Consider the following 6,721-nt stretch of genomic DNA (forward strand, 5'->3'; position numbering starts at 1 on the left):
AAGATAGAAAATTACAGTAAAGGGCCTTTTGATATAGGTCTATTGTTAACGATGAGATTGGAAAGGGGGTACCAATTAAATTGATTTATAACCAAAAATCAAATCAAACGAGATATTAAAGACAGAGAATAAAAGATAAAAACATCAATATTTAAACTTACCATTAAACATAAACTGACTGATCCAGAAATTTTTATAAAGGGGATTGGGGGCACTGACTGTTAAAACAACTGTCATACATTGCCAGCGGCGAATCCTGAAATTATTAGTGGGGCCCACTGACTGCCTAACTGAGGGGTCTGCTCCAGTCATGCTTCAGTGATTTCCTATGTAATCAACTTAATGTCCTGGCCCCTCAAAATTCACCTCTGCATGCTTAACTTATAAGTGATAGTCCATATACATGCACTATCAATCAAATATTTCCAACAAAATGGGGAGGGGCAGGCCTGAGGGTGCCCTTAATTCGCCTCTGAATGTGTGCAACATGAACATACAAAATAAAAGAGTTAACTCAAGTACTGATTGCATGTAAATAGTTAACAGTTCGGAACTTCCCGGGGTTGCTCAAAATTTGGCAACCTACGTCTCAATTGAAAATTTAGTAAGTACAATTTTGATTTGATTCGACATATTGACAAACATGATAACACAAGGGATACACTGACGACTTCAAAAGTTTGATGTAGGATAAAAAAAAATCAAATAGTTTGGGAGGGTGGTGGATGGGTAAACATTGCTGCAAGTTTTGATTATCCCACATCAAATTTACATGTATATTCAATCATTTTTTCCAAAATTAAGTGAAGAAGGGGGAGAGGCAGTGAAAAAACTAGGTAAACTCAATTAAGTTTTTTTTATTCAACATTGAACTTTTGATGTCGTCCACAAGATCTGGTGAGCTTTCCGTTGAATATAGGAGGAGAATTATAAAACAAAATATATTGTTTAACTTTTGAACAATTGATGATCAAGTCCAAAATTTAGCAATTTCAAGGATCTATTAGGGTGATAATGTAGCATTGGCTATTCAAATATTTGTTGTAAAACCTTAATTGTATATAGAGTAAATCAAGGAGAGAGAAGAAAAAAAACTTCGATGTTTCCTAAAAATGATGATTACAAAAGAAGGTCTGTCCGATTGGTAAACTTTCAATTGCACTTGAATGATAAGTGAACATGTAGCCTCAAAAGTTTGATTTATTAGCCTAAAAGTAAAAAAATGCAGGAGTTAGAGGTATAAAGGACCGTGGCCCAAAGAGATCTTGTAATGAAAACAAAAAGTTACTTTAGTGGTGTTCATCATATAAAAATCATTTTGTATTCAATATTCAACTGTTTGTATGCAGATTCTAAGATAAATATAATAATCATTTATTGGAGAATTTATCAGTACTCTACACTATATTCTTTCATGATACGGCATGCTTTGGTTTTATTTTTGACAAAATTTTGCAAAATCGCTCTAGATTTCGCTTTAATATATACTTGTAAAATTTCTCTCAAACTACTAAGCTGATTAAAACAAAACTTGTTAATTTAGTTATCAAAGTGAGTGAAATACATGTTTGTCATGTATAATGACTGAAATATTTGGATTATGAAGCACCTACATCACCTAATTATTCACAGTAATGTGTCATGTCTTACTTAACTCATTACTGTAATATGAATAGCTTGTGCTAAAAATATATTTCGATTTGACTGTTGCAAGTTCTTCTTGACATGTTGTCTCCTGAAGTGTGTGAAATACTTATTTCCATGTGTAAAAAATATTGATCGTAAATGATCGTAAATATATGTATGAATAATGAAAGCTTGGCAAGTGGAATACGAAAACCCGGATATATCACCGTTGCCGTTTTTTACACTATGACGCAACTCATCCATGGACGCTCGTCTGCTGCTGAATTCATGTTTTACAGTTGAAAAGAATGGATAGAAATATAGTAGTCCGATAGATAATACGAGGACCTCTTGTTTTTCAAAACTGTTGGGTCAAAAAGTTATTTTAAACAGATAAATTGAAATGGATTGCTTGTCGATTAACTGGAAGAAAGCGGTAAACGAAACGCACACAAACAAGAAAGTTGTGTTTCTTTTTGATGTAATACATACCCACTATTTTGTACTTGGAAAGCACAACGACAGGTAAATATTATCATGCACATATTTAAGAAGATGCTAGTGGTGTACTATTCACGAAAAAAACATTTGACTTTATAAATTTCATCGCATGCAAACCCGAAAATCAGTCAAAGTCAGCTGACATACATGTAGCTGCGGAAACGTAGCTCTTCTTCTTTATAGGCCATGGAAAACAATTGGTGATTTCGTCTAACCTGATCCACTGCCAAAAGGGCCTACTTTTTTTAGCAACCCTTTCTATAAATGTTCCCACACTTGTTGGTTTAAGCTATCATGCAAGTTAGTTTCATTGGAAAGGGGGGTGCTTAGATGTTATTTGAAAAATATGCGGAACTGGATTTCTGTACAAGTTATAAAAAAACTAGAATTAATGTAAAGACTTACTTGTATAATAAACCAGGAACGAAAATATTGAAAAATTAACTGACAGGACAGATATTTCAATTTAAAAAAAAAACACAGGATTATAACATTTTTATTGTAGCCCCACCCCATAAAAGTCAAGTTGTGGCTTCCTTATTACCAACACGTACGCCCTGCTTTTAAATTGCTCAACTTATAAAAAGGGTTAAATCTGTAAAAATATACTCCTTCTAAGAATGGCCATTCACCCAACTTGGGTAAAATCAAAATGAATATAATCAAGGATTTGTATAGTATACTAATTACTATACAAATCCTTGATATAATATATAAAAGAATAAAGGTCTGCAAACTTGCCCTTATTTACATAAATTTGTACTTATGTAGACTATGTAGTCCAAATAATTACGACTTCTTGAAAGGCTTTTACACAGTCCCAATATATCAGTATTTTTATGGCCCCCGCAACTTAGTTGGGGGGCATATAGCATATTTAGTTTTACCCTTGTTCAAAATTCCGTCATTCCGCAACAAACCATTATACCAAGTTTTTTTTTCTAAACACCTTCAGATATTGGCTCATTGAACTTTTTATATTATTTATATAACAAGAGCAACACACACACACACATGTTGGTGAATGAATACACAACGTAGGAGTGGGGGTGTCGCCATAAAAATTGACAACATTGAAAATATAACTTATACTTTTAACCAATCAGAAGACAGTGAATACTTCAAATTTATTTATCGGATATCGGTATTACGTTGGCGTGGTCGTTGTCGTCCAAAGACATTTGGTTTTCACACTCTAACTTAAGTAAAAGTAAATAGAAATCTTTGAAATATAAACACAAGGTTCATGACCATAAAAGGAAGGTTGGGATTGTTTTTGGGTGTTTTGGTCTCAACTGTTTAGGAATTAGGGGCCAAAAAGACCCAAATAAGCATTTTCCTATGTTTTCGCACAGTAACTAAAGTACAAGTAAACAGAAATCTATGAAATTTTAACATGCGGTCTATGACCACAAAAGAAGGTTGGGATGGATTTTGGGAGCTTTAGTCCCAACAGTTTAGGAACTAGGGGCAAAAAAAACAGGTCCCAAATAAGCATTTCCTTGGTGTTTGCACAATATAAACTTTAGTATAAGTTAATAGAAATCTATGAAATTAAAAAAAAAGGTTTATGACCACAAAAGGAAGATTTGGATTGATTTTGAGAGTTTTGTTCCCAATTAATTAGGGGCCAAAAGGGTCCAAAATTAAACTTTGTTTGATTTCATTAACAAATGAATTATAAGGGTTCTTTGATATACCAAATCTAACCGTGTATACAGATTCTTAATTTTTGGTCCTATTGAAAGGGTCCAAAATTAAACTTTAGCTTGATTTTCACAAAAATTGGTTCAAATCAGGGTCCAAAATTATTATATTCAGTATTGTGCAATAGCAATAAATCTTAAATTGCACAGTATTGTGCAATAGCAAGAAATTTTCAATTGCACAGTAGTGCGCAATATCAAGAAATCTTCAATTGCGCAGTATTGCACAATAATAAGAAATATCTAGTTACACTAAATTGAAAAATAGCAAGAAATTTTCAATTGCACAGTATTGCGCAATAGCAAGAAATATTCAATTGCACAGTATTGTCATGTTTTAAATTGGTCTACATTAAGGTCCAAAGTGTAAAAAATTAAACTTTGTTTGATTTCAACAAAAATTGGGGTTCTTCAATATGCTTAATCTATTAAAAGCGTCAAAGAAAAAAATAATAGTCTTTCAAGACGTCACACTTATTTGGACACCTATATACTACCCAGAAATTAGAAAACACTGATACAAAAATAAAAAATAAAAATTTAATATATATATACATGAATCATATCTATTGATTTAAAATGACGTGTTATTTCTTAAACCATGATTGGAGATTCATATTTATTATTAAATTATTATGCAATTTATGTATTTATTTGCTGTATCATAATCCAATGTAATCTATTTGGACTTTTTTTTTAGCTGACTGGAAATCATGCTGTTTGGGCCCTCTCTTGTACAATGTACATAGGAAGTGGACTCCTTGAGAAGGTGAAAGGTCTGCTTTACATGTACGTAATCTTTATATAAAAATACAAAAATGTGGTGATAGTGAATGAGAAAATAGAAGAATTTTTAAAAGTGTAAATTCACTTTTTTAGCTCACCTGGCCCTTAAGTGAGCTTATGCCATCACTTGGCGTCCGTCGTCTGTCGTCGTTGTAAACTATTACAAGAATCTTCTCCTCTGAAACTACTAGGCCAAATACTTCCAAACTTTAATTGAATGTTCAACAAACATGGTCGCCATTGCTAAAAGTTTTAGAGCATCTAGTATAAATTTTATATTTCATTTCCTTGTATGTCAAGAAACATAGCTCCTATGGCTAAAATATAACATACATTTTAGGAGAAATGATTTTTTTTTGCTTTTGAAGAAAATAGGATGATTCAAAGACATATAAATAAATTGAAAAGCCAAAATAATCATTAATGAGAGATTTAACCAAAAAAATTAAGGTGAGCGATTCAGGCTCTTGAGAGCCTCTTGTTCCACTCCTAATAAATCTGTCATATTGTAATGATAATATTTTAATTACATAACTTACTATTTTCAAAATAAAATATTGTTTAACGAGAAAAGAAAACTCCACCAGATATCAGTTGACATTGAGGTTAACTGTTAACAACAATAGGTCACTTTACATCCTTCAACAATGAACCAATACTGCATATTCAGGTTCTAAGACCCTATTTGAGAATCACAAATTTGTTAATCAATTCAAACAATTGATACAAACTAAAAGACTGATCATGATTTATACAATGCAAAATATAAAAAATGCAGAACAAAAAAACAAAATATGATAAACAGCAACGAAAGACAAATGGCACCACTGAATTACACTAAAAGGCTTCTGAACATGGGACAGACCCATTTAAAAGGTGGTGCAGCTAGACTAGTAGTTTGTGGTGTCAAACCCACATCCTTTAATTGGGGGCGGGTCAATTTTTCTCATTTCAGATTTAATAAATAAAAAGAAAATTTCTTCAAACATTTTTTTTAAGAGGATTATAATATTCAACAGCATAGTGAATTGCTCAAAGGCAAATTTTTTTATTAAGTTCATTAGACCACATTCATTCTGTTTCAGAAACCTACATTGTATGCTGTGTCGCCAACTATTTAGTCACAATCTAAATTTAGAGCTGAATCCAGCTTGAATGGTGTGTCCATACTTGCCCTAGCCATTCAGGGTTCAACCTCTGCGGTTGTATAAAGCTTACCCTGCGGAGCATCTGGTTGGCTTATATAAATACAGGTATCACTGAAACAATTGCATTCAGAGCAAATCTGACCTGAGGTTAAAATGTTCACCAGGTTAAGAAGATCTATCATTTTTTTCAGGGAAAGTTTGTTGGTCTAGCTTAAAAGATCAAAACTAATATCAGCCTGCCAATTTTGCTAGATCAAATATTAAATGCAATTTTGGCAGATATTATAAAGTCTTTATTTCATTAAACATTATTTCTTTTAGCATTTTCAATGGATGTACAAGTACAAGTACTTTTAGAAGTAGGAGAAGCTAATCAACAGGACAGAATTCATTTGGGTCATTGCTGTCTAGATTATATAGTGGATTAATAGATCATCGAATTGATTTATGTGCATCAGGGGTTAAAAAATCCACTAGCCCGACGCCCGGGACTAGACATTTACGTCTCGGGCAACCACAACTTATAACCCAGTATGCCCGACGGACTAGTAACAAAAAATTCTTGGCGTGTCTAAAATAGAAAGTGGAAAATCCCTTCATCACTTTTCTGTCTTAGCCAATCAGATTCAATTATGTCATCCGGGATTCCATGAATTTGAACTGGTTTGTACAGGTCCTCACCTCATGCACAGTAACATAACGGAACATAACACAGTAACAGTTTTAAAAATAGAACAAATAACTCCGGGTGGCCCGGTATCATGTATTGATCGCAGTTATTGTACTTTCAATATCGATTTCTCGTTATATGTTATAACGGGGATATTTTTCATTGGTTCTGTCGAATTTTTCAATTAACGGTACCGAGGGGGGAGGTATAATGTATTGATAGGTATTGATCCGTCTAGACTCTTGTCGGACAACTGTTTAAGCAGGGAGCATGAAACTATGTCA

At 32.9% G+C, this 6,721-nt stretch overlaps 1 long non-coding RNA gene across 1 annotated transcript; it reads left to right on the plus strand.

Annotated features, from left to right (window-relative positions):
• The first annotated feature begins 1,732 nt into the window (after positions 1-1,732).
• LOC134723597 (uncharacterized) lies at positions 1,733-6,216 on the plus strand. The gene is made up of 3 exons (XR_010108128.1): positions 1,733-2,151; positions 4,534-4,622; positions 6,089-6,216. It is a non-coding gene; the product is annotated as an uncharacterized LOC134723597 (long non-coding RNA).
• Positions 6,217-6,721: the final 505 nt, after the last annotated feature.

The sequence above is a fragment of the Mytilus trossulus genome, chromosome 6 (genome assembly GCF_036588685.1).
Source record: "Mytilus trossulus isolate FHL-02 chromosome 6, PNRI_Mtr1.1.1.hap1, whole genome shotgun sequence".
In the NCBI taxonomy this organism is placed as follows: Eukaryota; Metazoa; Mollusca; class Bivalvia; order Mytilida; family Mytilidae; genus Mytilus; species Mytilus trossulus.